This window comes from Macrobrachium nipponense, chromosome 19 (genome assembly GCF_015104395.2).
Source record: "Macrobrachium nipponense isolate FS-2020 chromosome 19, ASM1510439v2, whole genome shotgun sequence".
NCBI classification, from domain to species: domain Eukaryota; kingdom Metazoa; phylum Arthropoda; class Malacostraca; order Decapoda; family Palaemonidae; genus Macrobrachium; species Macrobrachium nipponense.
Window position 1 is genome coordinate 36361059 of NC_061088.1, and position 22890 is coordinate 36383948.

General features: G+C 39.0%; 1 protein-coding gene across 1 annotated transcript in view; it reads right to left on the reverse strand.

Moving 5' to 3' along the window:
• The window catches only part of LOC135216243 (SLIT-ROBO Rho GTPase-activating protein 1-like), a 179001-nt gene extending 164782 nt beyond the window's left edge, over nt 1-14219 (reverse strand). The window contains 2 exon segments of the mRNA XM_064251407.1: nt 12304-12621; nt 13851-14219. The gene's annotated coding sequence lies outside the window, so the exon portion shown is untranslated.
• Nucleotides 14220-22890: the final 8671 nt, after the last annotated feature.

The window sequence follows — 22890 nt, forward strand, 5'->3', positions numbered from 1 at the left end:
GCTTCTCCAAGGAACCCCCCCCCCCTCTCCAACCCCAGTCACCTCACCCCACAACCTCATTACAGTACTTGCGTCTGCAATCATGCAACGCCTGGGAGGAAATTTTTTTCCTCACCCTGTGAGGTGTTTGAGGGAAGCACTTGCGATTCCACCTTGCTGTCTATACAGTATACTGAGTCCCAATGGTAATGCGTTCGTGCTTTTCAAATAAGATGAACAAAATTGTGCGTCATATTATGCCATAGACGATTTTCCCTCCCATTAGAGATAACGTCACCCAAGATCCATTTCTCAGGGGAAATGATAATCTCCCACTTCTCATTCATTGAATGAAAAATGCCAGACTATATAGTATTCACTACTGTAAATTTACTTTTCAAGGAAATCAAATGATAAAATTGGATTTTTATGATGTCGAAAATGCATGCTTAGTTATTTCTTACAATAATCACCAGATAGAATATACATAAAAGAGGTTTTTATATGCAAGTCGACAACGTAGAGTGACTGTGCACCTCACGTGTTTTTTTCCTATTTACTCCCTGCACTCAACCCATTTCCACTTCAACCAGCAGAATGGTATGACGCCCCTCCCCGACTCCAAGTATCATTCTCGTTAATTTGTTGACGCAATTGCTTGTTTCCTTCTCTGTTCGTTCGCTAATTAAGAGGCGAGCACTTCAACTAAAGTCTCTCTCTCTCTCTCTCTCTCTCTCTCTCTCTCTCTCTCTCTCATTTAAGTGGCACGGGTCAATAAGGCTATGTCTAGCCGTGATGGAATGCCAGCTTGAAATAGTCCGTACGCTCGAGACCCCCAATGCTCCTCCCATCCCACCCTCCTCTATTCAGGCTATATTTAGTACATTAGGCCTTTCAGGTAAATATATGGGAAGGAGCTGGAGAGGGGGTAGGTTGGAGTCTGAAGAAAGAAAGAAAGGCAGAGAGAAAGAGTGGGAGAGAAGCAACAACCAGTAAAGGTAGAGAAAATAATAAAATAAGCATAAATTTTCTTTTCGAATAATCTCCACGCAAATGTGATAAAAATAAAAAGCCAGGAAAAAAACGGACAAAACAGGAGCTGTAATAGGAACAATTACACCAACAAAAAACAACTTAAAAGACCGAGGGCAAATTGGCGCGAAAACAGCGTCAATGAAAAAAAAAAAAAAAATCCTATAAATCGCGAGAACCCGCCCACAGATAAGGGAGCACCACCGAGAAACCATCCAATCAGGGAACTGGCTTCAACGTAATCTAGAAGGCTGAGGAAAAGGAACATGTCATGAAAAGTATCACAAAGGAGTAACAACAGAAAAGGCAGAATGTTAAGTATATCTTCAGAAAAGGCAGAATGTTGAGTATATCTTAAGTTTAACTAGACCACTGAGCTGCTGAACAGTCTCCTAAGGCTGGTCCGAAGGAGGGATTAGATATCTTAATGTGGCCAGGAACCAACTGGTTACCTAGCAACGGGATATACAGCTTATCGTGGGATACAAACCATATTATATCAAGAAATAAATTTCTAATCACCAGAAATACATTCCTCTGGTTCCCTATTGGCAGGCTGGGGAATCGAACTCGCGACTACCGAAACGGTAGGCGAGTACGTAAACCTATCGTCCAAAGAGGGACTGAAGAAGGCAGAATGGAACACTGTAGTTCATAAAGGAAAAATGCGAAGAGGAAAACATAACCAAAAAAGTGACGCACATATAGAGGAAAATACACAATGAATAAAAATGTAAATAAAAACGTAGGGTAAAAAACACCTGAATGCAAGTGAGGATGAAAACGTTATAAATGGCGGGTACTGCAGGAATACGAAGTCAAACCTAAGGACAGGATGAGCGGGGGAAAATCAACTGAAGAAAGTAATGTCAAAAGTGACAGGGAGAAGAAGAACCGAAGAAAACACAAAGTGGGGCTGAAAGGGGCCACAGGAAGAAGACGGCCAAGGCAGAGAGATCCTGGACCAACCCTGCCTCCACACTCTTCACTTCATCGCCTGAAAATGGGCAGGGATCAGTCACAATTTCAGTTTTTTTTTCTTTTTTTTTCTTTTTGTGTGGATGGTATAAGGAATGTGTGGGGGGGGGGAGGTGGAGGGATACGGAATGAAAGAGGGTGTTTGTGTGTGTGTGTTTTGGTGGAGGGATAAGGAGTGAGAGGGGATTTTTTTTAATGGGAAGATTAAGGAATGAGGTTTTTTCTGCAGAGGGATAAGGAATGAGAAGGGTTTTTTGTGGACGGATAAGGAACGAGAGAGGGTATTATTTGGTAAACGGATAAATAATGAGTATATTTTTGTTTGGTAAAGGGATAAGGAATGAGGGAGGGTTTTTGTATTTAGGTGGAGGGATAAGGAAAGAGGGAGGGTTTTTGTATTTAGGTGGAGGGATAAGGAATGAGCGAGGGTAGGGTTATTGTTGTTGTTGTTGTTTTTTGTTTTTTTTTTTAGGTGGAGGGATAAGGTATGAGAGAGTTTTCTTTTAGGTGGAGGGATAAGGAATGAGTTTTTTTGTTTTTTAATAAGGGATGGAGAAGGAATGAGCCTGTTTTCTTTTTTTTCTTTTTTTTTTGTGAAGGAATAAGGGATGAGGGAGGGCTTTCTTTTCCCCATGAGCGGTTGGTTTTTACGAACAAAGGCTTGCCCAATGCAAAGTGCTTTATGAAGTAGCCTTATTACAACCTGCTACTTCGTCCAGCCCTCAAACGCTCCCCTCGGGTTGACACTAGACCGAACGAAGGGGTTACCGTCCCACCCCATATTGCCTTTCAAAATGAATGCAGCAAAATAGTTAGTTTCATATACAATAACATACCTGAAACTTACACATGAGGTTTGGAGTTTGGTTTGAACAGCAGTGGGTCATAATAAGCCCAGGAATCTACAAAGCGAGCAAGTCGGTGAACTTTATACACTTATGGGAAAAATGGGTTTGAAGGTTAAGATACGAATATAAACCTTGCTTAGAGTCATATCCAATAACACATAATAGCTTACATCTCTATACTTTTTACGGACCTCTGTGTACAAGAGTTATGCCTACCTTTCTTTCCGGAAAAAAAAAAAATGAATGATTTTTGCACAAATTATTGACATAGGCTTCCGTGACTAAAATGATTTCCTATGGCCCACTATACCAGAAATGTCTACTTCCATATTCTCAGAATAAGTTTGGATTTGAACCACACATAAGGTCATCTGGCAGCCTCTCCATTCTCACAAACTGTCGTCCACTCAGCATAGAGAGAGAGAGAAAAAAAAAAACTTTCCCCTACGAGAACCAAGACAATTCAAGAAGCTACCCAGTTTCAAACTGAGGAAATACAATCAGTTTTTTACAGGTATTACTGATCAAGGAACTGCCACACATTTTGAGTTTTCTGTAGAAGAGATCAGCTACTGAGACGGCTTTTTGTGTGTCCGTCAGCCCTTAGATCTTCAAAACGACTGAGGGTAGGGGGTTGCATATTGGTGTGTTGATCAACCACCCTCCACTCACCACACGCATCAAATTGTAGCCCTCTAGCCTCAGTAGCTTTTATTTCATTTTCTGATAAGGTTAGCCATGATCGTGCGCCTGGCACCACTGCATTATACACTGTACAGAAAACTTGATTCCGCCGAAGAAACTTCGAAGCATTTTCTACTTGTTCATAATGAGACCGCTGTCGTGGACATCACGCCATCATGAGCTCTGGCTTGAAAAATTACAGGAAGGAAAAACATGAAAAAAAAATATTACGACTGGAATAAAAAGTGGGTTGCGGAAACTAAATATTTTTGACCTTTGTCAATTGTATATTAATCTTTCAGCTGTGTTCTTGATTCTTGCTGTGCAAGTACACGAAGGCCTACGGCATGTCAGGATTTTGCGTGCTGGCCTTTTCCCCAAATAATACCTATTTGCGATGATCTGCCATGGAAACCACTAGGCATAAAAGAGCAACTTATTTTTTTTCAACAGAGCAAATTATTTTTTTTAACATAAAATACTACCTATGACAAACTTAGAAAAAATAGAACAGTGCTTAAAACCAAAATAAACAAGTAAAACATGCGCCGAAGTTTCTGTGTCGCAATCGAGTTTAATGTCCGATGGTGGCCCCAGCCACGGCCCATGAAACTCAGCCACGTCCGATGGTGGCCTATGCTGTTGGTACCTATAGTACGAATATGGCTTACTTTAACATAAAAAAAACTACTGAGGCTAGATGGCTGCAATGTAATTGGAGGGAGGATGATGAACATAACAATTTGCAGCCCTCAGCAGTTTTTAAGATCTGAAGGAGGACGGACAGATTCTGCTCATTTGAACCACTTTGATGCACTTGCAAATCGATGGACAATATTCTCCATATGCAAACTTGTGTACAACTCTAGATCACTATTTTAGCCTGCTTCATTTTACGACTTTCAACGAACTTTCCTTCATAGGCCCATGAAAAACTTTGTGCCTTATTGTGGCCCCATCCGGGCACAGGGTATCAAGTCTGAAGAAAACTTTGTCAACAGTGCTCAAGTCCTCACGTAAGTTTTGCCATTTCTGGCCCAGTAGTTTTAAAGAAAGGTTTAAAATGGTCCCATCCAACTCTCGCTTTCTACATAATCTCCACTTGGAAGGGGCTTGGTCCATGTTTGAACAAACTTGAAACCCCCTTTCACCCAAGGAAGCTTTGTGCCCAAATTGGTTGAGATAGTTCAGTGGTTTTAAAAAAAATTTTAAATGTTTTTAGTGACGTCAAACTTTCAAGCATTCAGACAGACGGACAAACTTGATTTTAAAAATCTCATCCGGTTTCAGCTCAGCAATTTAAAACAGAAAAAAATAACAAAACAATAAAATATAAAAATTATGGGGAAAGATACAAGCCAACACTAACGAAAAAAATAAACAAAGAACTAAGAAGACACTATCCCAGACCAGGAGCGCAAGACGAGGAGGTAAAATCCTTTCGTAGAAGCCAACCAAGAAAACGTCAAGAAAAGCTTAGGCCTTCTTCGCAGGCCTAAAGATTTTTTAAATTACCAGAAATTTCACGGCATCTTGAGGGAAGAGAAGTCGTCTGCACACGCTTCAAATTTTAACAAGGTCTACAAAATGAAACGTTGTCTACGGATATAGGCCTAATCCCGTTCGAAGTTTCCTTTCAATCTTTTACAGCTAGTTAGGCCTAGGGAAACACCTTCCCGGTTCTGTTTACACAATCTCAACTCGTGGGGCTGCAACATCAGGGATTCCGTCGAGTAATCTGTCACTAAGTGAATTCAAATCCATATATAGCTGTATGTGCACAGGGCATAAAAATGCGTGTTTATACCAACTGCACATAGAGCTTTCTTATTTAGTTATGCACTCCGTTTATCCACAGTTAAATGCACACTGTTTGTGTGTGTATATATATATATATATATATATATATATATATATATATATATAGATATAATATATATTATTATATATAACACACACACACACACACACACACACACACACACAATAGAGAGAGAGAGAGAGAGAGAGAGAGAGAGAGAGAGAGAGAGAGAGAGAGGAGAGGAGAGAGAGAATGATTCAGTGTACGGAAATTATCTATACCGAACCTTGAGACAAAGGACAAACTCTGCATTATGTACACCAAAAACCACAAAACCTTGGGACAATTATAATGAGGGAATTCATTGCCAGGTAACATCAGCAGAAACTTCACTATACATACACATAAGTGCATGTGATACAATTTTCATAATAAAAAATAAGTGCAGATATAAACAAACGCACAGACATGCATACAGAATATTTGACGTTTACCAATCCCAATATCCATCAATTGCAGTAACAGGTTATTCCACGACGGGGAGATAAACATAATTTTCCAGCCCAATGCTTCTGGAAGGTTTCAGTTTTAAAACATTCGATCTGTAGCTCCACCAACGGCTATAACGGACTCGTCATTAAAATTCCAGAAAAGAAAAACTTTCACACTCAGGTAAAGATTCTCTCTCTCCAGGTGATCCCCAAATAGTAGGGTGGATCCAATCCAAAGGCTCCCCCCACCTCTCTCTCTCTCTCTCTCTCTGTGTCATCAGGATGACATCCTTTTGTTGTGAAGACAATACAATCGTGATAACAATAATAACAACAGCTTTCCAAACACGTCAACTGTTATTTCAGGAGATCTGCCAACAGCGAAAGCCTGCCATGGTGCAGCGGATTCCTGCAGTATTAAAATACGATTACTTCGTTATTCTCGTCATTTCTCTCTCGTGCAAAGAATTTCATGATTACACATCAGTGTAGCTGACTTAATTACGGCCAAATAAAGCAATAAATGCTACACATATATACGTATATGCATACGAGTCTATGCATATTTCTATAAAAACATAAATCCACTCATATCTAATATATAGGTATATGTATATAGGCACTTGCCTTTATTGATATATTCGTCACGTTCCACTTCGTGAATCATATAATATATATATATATATATATATATATATATATTATATATATACCTAAACACACATATATACATATTTCATATATATATGAATATATATATATATATCTATATATATCTATATATATATATATCTTATATAAACTACATACACAAACCAAATTAGTTTAAGAGGCAAAACATTAATAGTATTTACAAAGCAAGCGTAGACAAAAAAATGATAATTTACATTGTCCATAAACACACGCACGCGCACAACTCGTGCAAATTCTGGATCCGGCCACAGATAACTGAACGTCAACAATTCGCTATTTCATCAACAGCTTTCACAATGCATTTCGAAACATGTTGCATGCCGCCAGTTGAACTAACATTACGTTCTGTGTGACCCCTGTATCCTGCAAGGGCTCTCTCTCTCTCTCTCTCTCTCTCTCTCTCTCTCTCTCTCTCTCTCTCTTACACGCACGGTCTAGATACAACTTACCCGTATATTTGGCTAGCGCACCCTCACACACACACACACACACATGTATATATATATATATATGTATATATATATATATATATATATATATATATACATTACACATTTTAAATATATACATACATATATTTATAATATAATATCAATTAAACATGTAAAAAACTAGAACTTACAACATAAAAATGTCCACTCAAAGATCACACTAATCTCCTGCCCGTAAGAAACGCCTAAATTCTGCCAATCAGTTCAAGATACCCACTCGACTATCGCCGCCATCAGTGCCAATAAGCGAGGCAGAGGACGCTTACCTTGACATACTTCATGGCCACAGGCCTCCTCTCCTCCTCCGACCATCAAATTGATCTTTTTTTTTTCCCAGAAATTAAAAATCATCAATTTGTATTCCATCATAATTCGAGAGTAGACATATGTGACTTGATTGTATATCTATACGCCTAAAACACACAGACACACACAATTTTATACATTTATAATTATGAAACGACAGCTCCATGAATTACTTAATAAAGCACATCCAATATTACATATATAAATAGTGTATATAAAACACTGGGTGCGCCAAATTAAAGAACTCAGAAATCCTGCCATGCACAATACAGCCAGACCTATTATGGCAAAAAGCTATAGTATCCGGACACGGGAATACAGTCACGCATGTAGTACAAAATTAATCTCCTTGTAGACGGAACAAGAAAACTTGCACAGCCAAAACAACAGGAGCACATCATCAACAAACCTGAACATCACCAATCACAAACTCGCACATCACTAACAAGAGGAGTGAGAACACCAACATCAGACTACATTACCGTCAACACGAGTGAGAGCACCAACATCTGACTTGTACATCACCATCAACAAACCTTCACATCACCAACAACAAACTGGCACATCACCATCAAGAAACTTGCACAACACCGACAACAGGAAAGAGAGCACCAACATCAGACTTGCACATCACCATCACCAACAGGAGCGCAAGCACCAACATCTACAAGGCGAACTCTGCTCTTCAGGACCATTTGCATCGATTGCCCTAAAAGCATTCTGGGCGTGATTACTCTGGGCATCGCTTTGATGACTTTGTAATCACCTTAAGAGGACGATGGCAAGCTAAGCATCATCTAATACTTTCGCGCTTACCCTTCTTAACATCACCAACAAAATCGTCATCATTAGATTTATGTATATATATATATATTATATATATATATATATATATAATATATATTATTAATATATATATAGATAGAATAGATATAGATAGATAGATAGATAGATAGATAGATAGATAGATAGATAGATAGATATAGTGTAATAAACCTGAATCAACACATTACATCATTCACTACTACAGAACAAGAGCGAAAAAGACAAATGATTAGTGAGGATTAAAAGTTAGACAGAAATAGACATAGACATATATATATATATATATATATATATATATATATATATATATATATATATATATATAAATATATATTATATATTATACATATATATATGAACTAGCAGCAAATATGCGAGTAAAAATTACATGGCAACAGGAAATGACTCCACGGACAAGGCAAACGCGTTGACACTGACGGCTTTGTCCTGCTAAGTAAACGAGAGAGAGAGAGAGAGAGAGAGAGAGATTCATCTGCACACCAGACCTAATAATCTCCAGCCAAATCGAGGCTGACTCACGTAGCGCTGGTCACGTAACTCATTGGAATAAATGACGCTCGTCTCGGGGCCTACGCCACATACTCGTACGCATCATTTTTCAGATGGTACTCAGATCCTGAAACTCTTGCGCTAGTCACACACGAGACTGATAAAGCCAATGGAAGTTGCCGAGGGACTCAAAGTAAATAAATACTTGCGGAAGTCACGCACGGAGCTTTTGGGACATAGTATTTACCTAAGCAGGAATCTTCATGAGTCTGTGGATAATACCTGTAACAAAATTCTACTGACACCAACACACTAACACTCTATAGACTATAAATATGATAATATGTAAAGTTATATCTATCATATCTATATATATATATATATCTATATATATATATATATATATATATATATATATATATATATATATATATATATATATATATAGTTACGTATATAGCCAAGGCCACAGGAAAAACAAAAGGAGTACCGAGAGCTTTCGTGTTATTTCAACACATTTTCAAGGTACAATGTTGAAATAACACGCGAGTGAAAACCAAAACCGGGACTTGGAACAAGTACTTTCGTAGTTTATTCTACATTTTGAAGTTCACTCTTGGAAATGTAGAATAAACTACGAAAGTACTTGTTCCAAGTCCCGGTTTTCATATATATATATATATATATATATATATATATATATATATATATATATATATATATGTGTGTGTGTGTGTGTGTGTGTATGCATGTATATATACATATTTAATGTGTGTGCATAGCGCTTATGTAATCTGAGTATGCATACGTACAAATGCATATGAATTTCAACACTTGAATTGCAAATATTCGATTTATCTTAACGTAGTATGTTGAAATTAAAATCTCATAATTATTTAGTTCCGAATTATAAATCTTGCTCTTAAAAGCTCACCCCTCTCGTATTCTACTTTCGTTACAATATTTGACATAACAAACAGATCTAAAATGTCAATAGAACTGACATTAAATTAATAAAACATTGACATAATTTCTTACATGGGTGACACGATTGCTATTGTATAGAAATCGTAATTATGGCACATCTCATACCAATTCCCCTTCAAGCTTCTGAAGGCCAGTGTCTATAAACTCGGAACACAATGGTAGCATTCATTCTTAATTAGAAATTGTCATACGGTCATTTACAAATATTATGACTGAGGTTGTCAGAACATCATCATCATCTCTTATTGCGAAACTAATTTCAATGAAATCGTGATAGTTACGTATGAAAAGTCATATTTTTCAAAACTTCAGCTTCAATTAGTGCAACGGTGAGCATGCACTTTCGGGTCCTTGTTACTCTTTAACAGGTACTGGTACTGCAACACTGACTAAGATATGATGGCAGCATTTTCTGCCATCACTTACTTGGGCATGACGCCTGTACTCAGTATAACTCTTATGTAGAAATATTCATAACTTAAAACCATTTATGCAAGTCACATGCGCGCACTATATTCTTTATATACTTCTTTCACATAATTTTGTTCTCAGTCATACGCTGTAGCTACACTTTCGCTAGTCTAAGGATGATCCCCTACGGAGGACCAGTCTCACCTTAGCAGTACTGCAACTACTTACTAAAAGATTTCTCTCCAGTCTCAAAGAAAAATCATCTGCTGCTTTGGATTCATCAATCCACACAGATACAGCAAACTATATATATATATATATATATATATATATATATATATATATATATATATATATATATATATATATATATATATATATATAACTGGGACACAGCCCAAAGGCAACTCAAGATTCCAGACAGAACTTGAAACCTCCGCCAACACAATGTTATGGCGGGATCCAAAAGCAATCTTCAAAAGCATTAATAATAGTGCTCATTGTGTCAGTTTATTCTAACTGGAACTTCCGTACCAAGACCGGATCATCCATCCTCAGATAGTCCCTTCAAAAGTCATAACCGTTTCTTTCCATAAATCTAGCCATTTCCTGAGAGTCACGAGAACCACTTAGGTAAAATCTCTTAACGCAGAAGTCCAAACTGCCCAAACCTGTTAATAGTCATATATATATATATATATATATATATATATATATATTATATATACATACACACACACACACACACACACATATATATATATATATTATATATAATATATATATATATAATATCATATAATTTTTTTAAAATGACCTACAGATATAAAGGACACTCAATCCAGTTGCACTATAAAAAAGATGTATCATCCTTCTATCATGAGCACATACACAGGCACAAATATACTTTTATTTCTGATTTTCACTGTACAATTTTCTCATTGTTTACACACACCTGTACAGCACAAGAACTAGACAGTGAAAATTACACACCGAAAACACAAAGAGAACAGACAGACACACACACACACACACCACTAAGAAATACCAGATGATGAACCAAGTACGCAATCACTGTTACAACCTGAAGGTAGCCCTACTGTCCATATGCTTTACTTTAAACATAAAGATAATTATTACTTAATAATGTTTGTACTGGAAGCATGGCCCGCTTAAAACTTGTTTTCTGACGGACAAAAGCTGGTGCAGCTGTCCGTCCCAAAGTACTACGCCTAACATCTGCTACGCCGGCTCGGTTCAAGAAATTCGACAAAAGGATATTATGTGTCTCAATAACAGAGGAAGGGTGTAGGATGGGGAGTCGACACAGGTGAGGGTATAGCACAGGGAGGGATACATGGATGGGAGGACTGGTAGAGGCAGCAATAGCGAGGCAAAGGGAGCTACATACGGATATACCAGCAACAAACCCATTGATTCAGCTGCAGCGCATCCCCAGATATTTTGCTGACGGGGAAAATGTGTTCGTGTGTTTTAAAGGAGTGCCAGCAATACTGAAAGTTACCCACCCTTATAACTATTTCCTTTTCCTTGGTTTCCAAGGAAAGAAGGAAAAACCAAATCATCGCATGTTGAATACAGACTGAGCCCTATTTCTGCCGTTTGACGCTTTTTTCCAGTTTTCACACTTGGTTTTCAATACATACCTTTATAGCATAAATGTATCAACATAAGCATTTATTATACTGGTTAAATAGTGGCCCCGTTACTCAACAATGATAAAACTGCACTTGAGCATGACTACCCGACTAGAAATACAAACGGAACACACACACACACAGAATATATATGTATATTATATATATATATATATATATATATATATATATATATATATATATATAAATGTATCAACACAAGCATTTATTATACCGGTGTAAGTAGTGGCCTAGTTACTCAACAATAATAAAAAACTGCAGTTGAGCATGACTACACGACTAGAAATAAATTAACACATACACACACACACGTGATGATATGTATAAATAAAAGGTTTTAACCACGAATTGTGGCAAAAACCTTTATATATATATATCTATATATATATATCATATATATATATATATATATAATATTATATATATATTATATATATACTAAATTGCAGCCTACTGAAACATTTGTATTCTCTTTATCTTTCATAAAAAAAACCAAATAGGTTATGCCTTGTGTAATATTACTGTCGTCTGTAAAAAATGTCAAATGAAAAAAAAAAACAATAACTGAAAGGAAAAGAAAAAACAAACCATTACTAAGTGACATCCTGCTTGCAGTCATCATTTTCATGAAGAATTCTCAATTTTTCTTAAAAATGAGAAACCACAAAAATCACAATAGGGAAGCTCTGCTTCCTTCGGTCCACAGGCTGATTTTGGTTTCTGATTTCACCCTTACGTTTCTTATAGAATTTCAGACAGAAATGCACAACAAACTCACTTATCACTAACTAGGGTGAAGGGCAAATGACGTTATTTCGTCATTTCACGATCTATAACACATGGGTCATTTAGAAAGTCAAAATTTCACCTCTCTGCCATTTTAAATTCTGGCCCCAGTGACAGTTCCTGAAACATGAACGAGCATCGTGGTCACGAGAGAGAAAGAGAGAGGGAGAGCGGGAAGCTCGACGCAAAATCTTGAATAATGAGCACATTTACGACTTCGAAATTATTACTAGATGGCATCTCATACATGCTTATATAATGACGAAAAATGACGACTGGAACCTACCAATCAACTGACGCTTTAAAGAGAGGAAAAAAAAAAAACATACAGAGAACACTGTTTACTGAACAAACTAATTCTTATGTATTCGTCTTTTATTTCTATAAAAATAGAAAAAAAATTCTTAGAGAACTGGAACAGTCTACCGAATCATTTCATTACAATTATTTAGTAACAAGAAAAGGATACTCAATAACTTAGCACTGGTTACTAGACAAAAATGTACACAAAACACTTTTCAGATTTATGCTCGTTTTCGGTGGGACATTCGTAAGAGCTATGATTAAAATGATCTTAAATGACTACAATAGGGAAAACAGAAATTTGTCGCTTTCTTGTCCCCGAAGTGTGGGTAAAGCCCAAGCAGATGGTATGACTCCCTCCCTCCCTGAGTCCCTCCTCCCTCCCTCCCTCCGCACTCGGTTCACAGCCATCATCAAACACCAGCTGTACGTCTGTGCACTGTCCCTCTATGGGACGCCCTCAATGTGGGACATTTTGAAGTTCATTCACAAAAACCTAACGTTGACCATGGCTGTCTGTGGACTGTCCCAAATGACAAACCACCAAAAGAGCTTCTAATACTATAATATACTACGGCTCTCCCTCTCCCTCTCTCTCTTTATCTCCCTTTCTCTCTCCTCCTCCTCCTCCTCCTCTCTTTTCGCTACTCTCGCTGATCACCCATTCGCTGAAAGCTAGCAGCAGTTTCCACCACCAGAAACCATTTCCCCCCCATTTCGCCTTTTCCATTTCCTCCCCCGTACTTCGTCAATCCCTATTTTCCTTCTCTTTTTTTCAGAAATCTAAACAACACTGACGAAGTCTTACGTAGGGGAGATGAGGGATGGAGGGAGGATAAGGGAGGAGATTTTCCATTTGGCAGTCGATCTAGAGGGAAACAACTGCCGCACACTCTCGTCACTCCCCTCTGGAGAGGGGCACTGCCTCCACCCTGGCCTCCTCCTCTTTCCTGCTCCTCCTATCACTGAACCTAAGGGAAAACGCCAAATGCACAATAGACCGATGAAAAGCAAAGCATCGTCAACACGCACTTCCAAACACATACTTATTTCGCTCCAGCTGAAAACAAACTGGGCGTCCGGACGATTCCCGAGCCTCCTCCTCCTCCTCCTCTCTTTCTCTCTCTCTCTCTCTCTCTCTCTCGACACACACACACACACTGTCTTCCTTTTAGCGTGAGATTTCTTGCATTTCCTTTCTAATATATAATCCACTGCCTTGCCCAGGCGGAAATAGAGGACCTCTAGCCATCGCTAACGGCTGCGAGGCCGAAGGGCGCAGCCTTAGCACCTCAGACCCGAATAAAAATCTGCTGAAGGCGGCGGCGGGTATTAGAGGGAGAGATAGAGAGGGTGGAGAGAGAGAGAGGGCGAGAGCTTAGAACGGGGGGATGTGGCGAGCTTGGTAACTGTCAGCCACTGAGCAAAAGGCTGCTGGTGCTGCTGCTGCTGGGAGCAGGAGGAGGAAGAGAGCGCGCGCGCCAATTCTGTATGGACTTCCAGACACTCACCGTCCGTTACCTCTCTTCATTTTATCCCTCGTCAACTGAGCTTCATGTCACCCATAGCACGGTGCCACTCACGTCTCATCCGGATCAAAATCACCGGAGGGACGAAGCACCGAACTGGCACACACGAAAGGGGCGTTACGGACATCCAAAAACACAGACGATATTGTGGACGAGTTGCCGGGAGTCGGCAAGATCAACACAGCCAACGACTCTCTCTCTCGCCACCACCTCCTATCCTCCTCCACCAACGACAACGAACGACGTGCCTCAAACACACACTCACAGACACACACACACACAGTCTCTCTCTCTCTCTCTCTCTCTCTCTCTCTCTCTGATCGATATTACGTACCCCTGCTGCCCTCTACTACCCTTCCCTACCTTTCCCCCTTCCCCGTTGAAAAAGGTATCTCCTCTATCATCTGCGATACCCAGGCACCTGCTGCTACTCAAACTATACAAATCCTACAAAGGCAAATCGTCTACATCTCAAGGAAACAGCCACCACAACCTCCCCAAAGCACTCTCCCATTCCCCCCTCCCACATTCCCACCCAGGACCACACTAAATAAATAAAAGAAAAAATCCCTCCTCCATAAATCATTTAACAACTGGGGGTTGTAAGAATTATATTTTTTGTTTTGATCATTTTTCGTCATTCAAGGCGTTTCTGTCGTGAGTAAAAATGCCATATCTATTTATACCCTTTCCTACCTATGTATATATAAAAAAAAAGGTAGGGGTTCCCTCCCTCCATACCACCTGAGGTGACTATAAAGCCTGTCCCATATCGAAACGAATCTTTGAGACAGCCTTCTTCCCCTGCGTCCCCCCCCCAACCCACCCCACCATTTTTCCCCTTCGCATTCAAAAATAAAATATTTCGATATTTTTCTCCTTTAACAAATCAAGATTCACTCTCAACGTACATGTATGTGAGTGTATGTGCGAAAATAAACATACACAAAGATGTGAGTGTATGTGCGAAAATAAACAAACATACGCAAACACTGACACCTGTTTCAATCATAATACACAAGAAAACATATAGCGCCTCAGTGGCGTAGTTGGTATGGTGTTGGCGTCCCACCTCGGTGGTCGCGGGTTCGATTCTCGGGCATTCCATTGAGGAGTGAGGGATGTGTATTTCTGGTGATAGAACTTCACTCTCGACGTGGTTCGGAAGTCACGTAAAGCCGTTGGTCCCGTTGCTGAATAACCACTGGTTCCATGCAACGTAAAACACCATACAAACAAACAAACAAGAAACCATATGACTATCGTCACACAAAAACTGGCGGAGTTAGAAAGGTCCTTTCATTTGGACTCAATACTCCCTAACTCATTACATTTTTTTCTGCTCCTGCTCTTACGATTGCTCTTATTTTAACTAATGTGGTTTTCTGGTGAAGTAAAAAATGCATGGCTTATCTGAAGCCAAGGATATTATCCTCCAGTTCATTATTTCAATCAGGGCTGCTCTCTGGCAGGTCCTACGCATAAATTATCATAATTATATATATATATATATATATATATATATATAAATATATTCTATATATATATATATATAGAGAGAGAGAGATAGAGAGAGAGAGAGAGCGAGAGAGAGAGAGAGAGAGAGAGAGAGAGAGAGAGAGAGAGAGAGAGAGATAGATATATGAATACTTATCACATCACCGTGATTCATATATACGCATTAAGCTACAAATGTCCTTTAATACCCAATTCGCTCTACCTCGGAATTAATATATTTTCATATATGTTAACCGAAGGGGAATTTTTTAGTTGATATTAGTTTCGTCCTCCCGTGGATTCGAACCAGCGGACAAACAGAGGAGAAATCAGGACTGCAGTGCCATTAACGACTCGGCCAACAAGTGAAGTTATAAGATGATACTGGTTCCGAGCTTACAATCTCTGTCGAACTCGGGTATTTGAAATTAGAATCGATATCCAACCCCCTCTGCCATGTTAACCAAGTCGAACGTTTGCCGCACTAGCCATAATATGAATTCTTATCACATCACCATGATTCATATACATCCATTAAGCTACAAATATCCTTTAATATCCAATTCGTTCTACCTCGGAATTAATATATTTTCATATACGTTATCCAAAGGGAAATTTTTAGGTTGATAATAATTTCGTCCTCCAGTGGATTCGAACCAGTGGAAAAACAGGAGAAATCAGGACTGCAGTGACATTATCGACTCGGCCAACAAGTGAGGTTATATTGATTCTAATTACAAACACCTGACTTCGACCGAGATTTGTAAGCTCGGAATCAGTATCAACTTATAACCATATGAATCACATTCTCCATATACAATTTTGCTAAGCCTTCTGTTTATTATCTTTCATATTTACTTCGGCCCCAAGGCATTCGTCTGGTGTTCTACAAAATCCCCCTTCGTCACCAAAAATATAAACTAATGAAATTTCACCCACTTTTCTTGAATTCTTTCAACTGTGTCTTCCATACTTAAAGGCAATCGCGATCAGTTTCTTTCAGTTTCTTTTATCTCAAGAAGGTCTTTCCATAAATGCTTTCTTCCATATTACCGACTATGTCTAACACTGAGCCAGAGCCGTGACTGTCCCCTTCCTTAAATCTCAGAAGCTACCTTGCATAATAGTTCCCTTTGGCGCGTTCAAATATTTTGGCAGAGCTAATTTCAGACATCAGCAACCTTCACCGTTCTCTTCAGCCGCTAGACATTGTGGATCCTTTCTTTGGCTTTACTTGAGCCTTAAATACCAGGAGAATTTCGCTCCACTTTTTAGACTTGAATAAAGGAAATTTCACTTTTTTCTTTTCACATTTCCACGTTATGCTCTTTTTTTTCTCTTTTTTTTTTTATTTATTCAGCACTTTTATTATTCATTAATGTCCTCTTTTTCTGTTTGCATTTTTCATCATATAGTATTATCCAGCAAAGTTGCATCTTTCACTACCTTTCTTCATCATGAAACTTAAACGCCTCTTATTACTAATGCTAATGCATTTCATATTTTTTTATGCACAAAAGCAAAAGGAGTCTGAAACTACACACTCACACACACACACACAATATACATACATATATATATATATATATATATATATATATATATATATATATATATATATATTCTAGCTGTCTTATCTCTAACACATTTCATAGGTAAACAATTGGCCAAAGTGCTACCAACGTCACCCCTAACCAGCAATGGGAATAATTATCATCGTAAACTGAAAAAAAATTCACAATGAATTAACATCAGCTTTTTGTCAGTAGACGCCGACTTCTAATGAACAGAAGGCCCATGTGCAGAGAAATAGTATACGGCTGAAAATAAGTCATGACCACTATTATTATTGAATAAAACTACATATAGGATTTAGGCCAAAGGCCAAGCGCTGGGACCTATGAGGTCATTCAGTGTTGAAATGGAAATTGATAGTAAAAAGGGTTTGAAAGGTGAAACAGGAGGAAAACCTCAAAGCAGTTGCGCTATGAAACAAGAATTGTGAGGAGAGGGTGGAATGTCAAATGGAAGGAAGGGTATATAAACTGAGGTACAGTAAAAAGCATGAAAAGGGTTGCACAGCTAGGGGCCGAAGGGACGCTTCGAAGAACCTGAAGTAATGCCTACAGTGCACCGCAAGAGGGGCACTGACGGCATTTCCCTGCCCTGCGGAGATGACCACTACGTTTACCCTAAATCAAGGTATATAGAGCTTATTCTATATACCTTGCTCTAAATATGAGACCATTCCCGCAGACGGAAGCCAGCGCCCCAAGGCACGATCTCCGAAGGAAGCACGTGGATTCACGGCGACTGGATAGGTAGGAGCTGCGCAGTGCTGAATGCCCTTAATCCCGCGCTGCAGCTGAAGCGATCTCCACCGAGGGGCTATTCATCCACCTCTATCTTCTTTCTTAGAAGCTATGATCCACTCACTCGGCGGCTTTCGGGCACGAATGTTTCAGCAACTCGTAAACCACTCGCTTGGAGTCTCTAATTTTTCATTTCCTGAGGAGACTCCTCAATTGCTCCTTCTAATAGCCGGGGACCCTCACCCTCACCCTCTCCTCTCCTCTCCCCTCCCCTCCTCTCCTTCCTCCTTTCGGCCTTAACCGGGGGTTTTCAACGCCGTGGATGAATACATACTCACACACACTATGTAAACAAAAACACGCATGAGACTACAACATTCATACTTGTATAACAAATACACGCGCATCATGTAGCATAGGCACTAAGGAACGGGGCAACCTGGGTAACATGAGAGAGAGAGAGAGAGAGAGAGAGAGAGAGAGACTGGTCTTAATACATTTTATGTACGTAAGTCGTACATACCCCCCCACAAGTACACATACACATACACATACATACATACATATATATATATATATAATATAATATATATAAATATATATATATATATATATATATATATATATGTGTGTGTGTGTGTGGTGTGTGTGTGGTAGTGAGTCAATCACACTTGCACATGTAAGTAAACGCACGTGTGCGCAAACAAGCGTACATTCATGTTCGCATGCATGCAGCTAATTCGATTAAACTTACTCCCTTCAAGCAGACCGTGGATTCCCTCCCTACGCCCCCCCCTCCCCCGGCCTACTCTCATCGCAGCTACCCCTTCACCCTAATTCCCCCGTGCAGCCCGAAAAACACATGACGCATGGCGACATTCCTCAAATTTACAGGCTCGTGGATACAGACAGGCCCTACTGCCTTTCCAGATGAACTGACGAGGAAACATCAGATTTTATATATATATATAATATATATATATATATATATATATATATATATATATATATATATATATATATATATACTGTATCTGTAAGAAACGAAGAAAGTAAGTTGTTGAAGGATCCTTTTGCAGAAGAGCTGTCATGGATATAATGGATCAATTGCGTTTTGACAGCATCCGCAAATACATGCAGGTAAGAGCTTCCCGAACACATAATTATCCAGAACGATACACCACTGACCTGTATTTTGGAAACATCACCGGGGCTACGTGTTTACCGCTAAATTGCGTCATGACTATCCCCTCATCTATGTGCAATGCAACTGTCATGGAAACTTCCCCTGAAGAAAGTTAAAAAGACGACCCAAACCTGTGCATAGAGTTCTATCACCGCATCCGTCTGTATAAAGGGTTCACTTCAAAGGAACAACAGCCAACTATAAACATGCACTTGGTATGTATGGCGTCGGTCTCGGCAGCGCCACACCGTCATGACAAAGTAGGTATTGCAATCATTCCGTTTTCCAGTAATGCATTCTTCGCTTCCTCAATTTCCAGGGATAAAAAACATCAACATCGAGACGTCCTCAACACTGAGGCAGTTGTGCAAGGTAATGCTAAAGCAGAGAGAGAGAGAGAGAGAGAGAGAGAGAGAGAGACTAATTATTGTTATTTTTGTGATCTACCCACACATTCACAAGAAGCAATCTTAGTGGCTAATACTTTGCTAAACACATTTCTACAGCGCCGCAATGGCGTGGTCGTATTGGTCTTGGCCAGCCACCTCGGTGGGCACGAGTTCGATTCTCATGCATTCCATTGAGGGGTTAGAGATGTGTATTTCTGGTGATAGAAGTTCACTCTCAACGTGGTTCGGAAGTCACGTAAAACCGTTGGTCCCGTTCCTGAATAACCACTGGTCTATGCAACGTAAAAACACCATAAAAAAACACATTTCTACAAAACAAATAAAATAACAAACTAGAAGCAACTGTACGTGGTTTCTTCACAGTATCATTAGTGGCAGCGTTCAAAATTATTCAAATAATTCACGGATCACTAATACTCTCTCGTTTCTTTGTTGTCTGAGCCTGAGTTTGTTAAGTATGACAATTTCAGCCTCTTCGCCTTGACAATAAGTGGAATCCTAACGAACTACTCACCTAATAATAGAAATGTTAATTATCAGCAATAACATTATGCAAACTCACGCCTGAGGTTAAAACTTCTGCATACTTCGTAGACCTAGAACTGGATCACAAGACTGACAGGGGAAACCCAGCCACTCCAACAACAGCCTCTTCTTACCTTTGCTCTGCCTTTCGAAGTGGTCGGCAGCTGCCTTGGGGGAGTTCATCTCCTCATGAAGTTGTTTAGAAGACTCATAAAAGTTGTTTGCAAAACGACGAATCCTGTGCACTGTACATCCGAGTAAAGGAAGAAGGACCCACCACGAATTGACACCCAGCACTGACACCCACCTTCCTCTTCCCTCTAAGTGTAACTCACTCACTCACTCACCCACACACTCACTCAACCACCACCCGCAGCAGCAGCACCGCCAGCAGTCCACCACCAACAGCAAATCGGTTACTCATACTTTGGCCTCGACGCACGTACACACGAACGCGTCATTCACCCTTTCGCATGGACAAAGCGCATGACCGCGGGTGCAATTATGCTCAACAATGCATCTGCATTCAAGAATGTGCACTCATAAACATGTACAGAGCTGTATAAGAGATAAGAACGTATAATAAGTGGATAAATAAGGGTATAAAAAGAGACGTGTCGTGGCTACACTCCGGCCGATAAAAACATGAAGTAGCAACTCAAATATCGAACCCTGGGACCTGGCTCAGGAAACATACATAATTACAGCCTGAAAATCGAATTTCTTTCACAATCTCCGCGGCTGAAACATACGTACTTACATACATACAAGTACAAACACGCCACCAGAATCACAAGTACAACGCCGAATTTTTTTTTTTTTTTTAATACGTGGCTTAAAGTCTTGAAAACAACCACACATTTTGTACGTAGCAGATTCTGTCTACCTCTATATATATATATATATATATATATATATATATATATATATATATATATATATATATATATATGATATTTCAACAATAACAAACCATTAGACAGAAAACGTCAAACAGGAACAAGCTAAAAGATATCCATTCTTGTAAACAAGCACACAAACGCAATTATGATAATTTTGCTCAGGGGAACGCTGCAAACAATAAAACAATACCGCTCAGCCATTATGACGACAGAGAGAGAGAGAGAGAGAGAGAGAAGAGAGAGAGCCTAATGTTTTTATATATTTAATCTTGGTATAAGGTTTGGGATAAAATATTACTAATAGTAATACAGATAATATTGATAGCACGAGCGCTCTCTCTCTCTCTCTCTCTCTCTCTCTCTCTCTCTCTCTCTCTCTCTCTCTCTATATATATATATATATATATATATATATATATATATATATATATATATATTAATATATATGTGTGTGTGTGTGTGTGTGTATTTGTGTGTGCGCGCGCGCACGCGTTGTACTGAATATGTCTACAATATGCAAGCATGGATAGCTCCCTTCCATTTAAAATCATTTTCAAAATAAAACTTCTCTGCATTTATGTGTTTGACCTAGTCTTAAAATAACTAGAAACAAATTCCTACAACATGCCTCCCTCTACACACCCGGATAAGCATACAAGACATAATGCACAACAGAAACAATGGGGGGAAAATTACAGCCATAAATACACAATCATAACATAATGAGGTCAGGTCAATTTCTCGATCTCTGCAAAAGCATCTCTCTCTCTCTCTCTCTCTCTCTCTCTCTCTCCGTAAGGCGACACACCCACCTTTTCAAATCCTTTCTACTCTGACAACCCAGCGAGGGAAGGGAAAGTGGAATATTCGCTTGTTGAGCCGTTCAAGTTTCCTCTTACGCTCAGAGGATTACTTTGGATAACCGTCGTTTTTTTTCTTACAGATAATATATTCTTCTCCTTATTATGAAATGGTTACCAATATTACTGAAACCTAGTGCATTGCCTGCCGTACATAACTGATTTCATTTCCTTCAGGATCATTACAAATCTCGGCAACAAATCGATTATAAAATTAAACAATAATATAAAATAACAGAAATGCAGGAGATATTCCTAAATTCAGGAGGAGTAGGGAAATAAGATTAGAAAGGTGTACTGAGCTGCACTAGTTGATCCAGCAAAAATTCATGGGGGGTGGGGGGGCCCACCCAATTTCATATTAGACACACATGTATGTATGCATGCATATATATATATATATATATATATATATATATATATATATATATATATATACATTATTTAAAAGCAGAAATTACGATATGGACAGCAATCGCCTGTTCTATCAGGAAATACCGAAGCCATTATTATTGTCATTAAGGTTATTATTATTGTTAGTTATTCTTTCTCAAAATCTTATAATTTTCTATATAGAGCATTCATTTTTTCCATTTTCATATCTCTCATTTATGTTCTTATCTAAATCTTCAATATTATCACTTCGTCATTATTATTCATGAATTGCATAGATTTAGAATGATATTGTTACCAAAAGATCCCATCTGCAAAAGACGAACTGTAGACGACACGAAGAGTAGATACGAGACGCAAGAGAAGAAAATAAAGAGAGAATAGAAGGGGACAGAGGGTAAGGCGCGTGTCTAGGGCAGGTCATTATATCCAGGAAGGACAGGCCCCCTTCACCAAGGACTTCCCTTTCCGT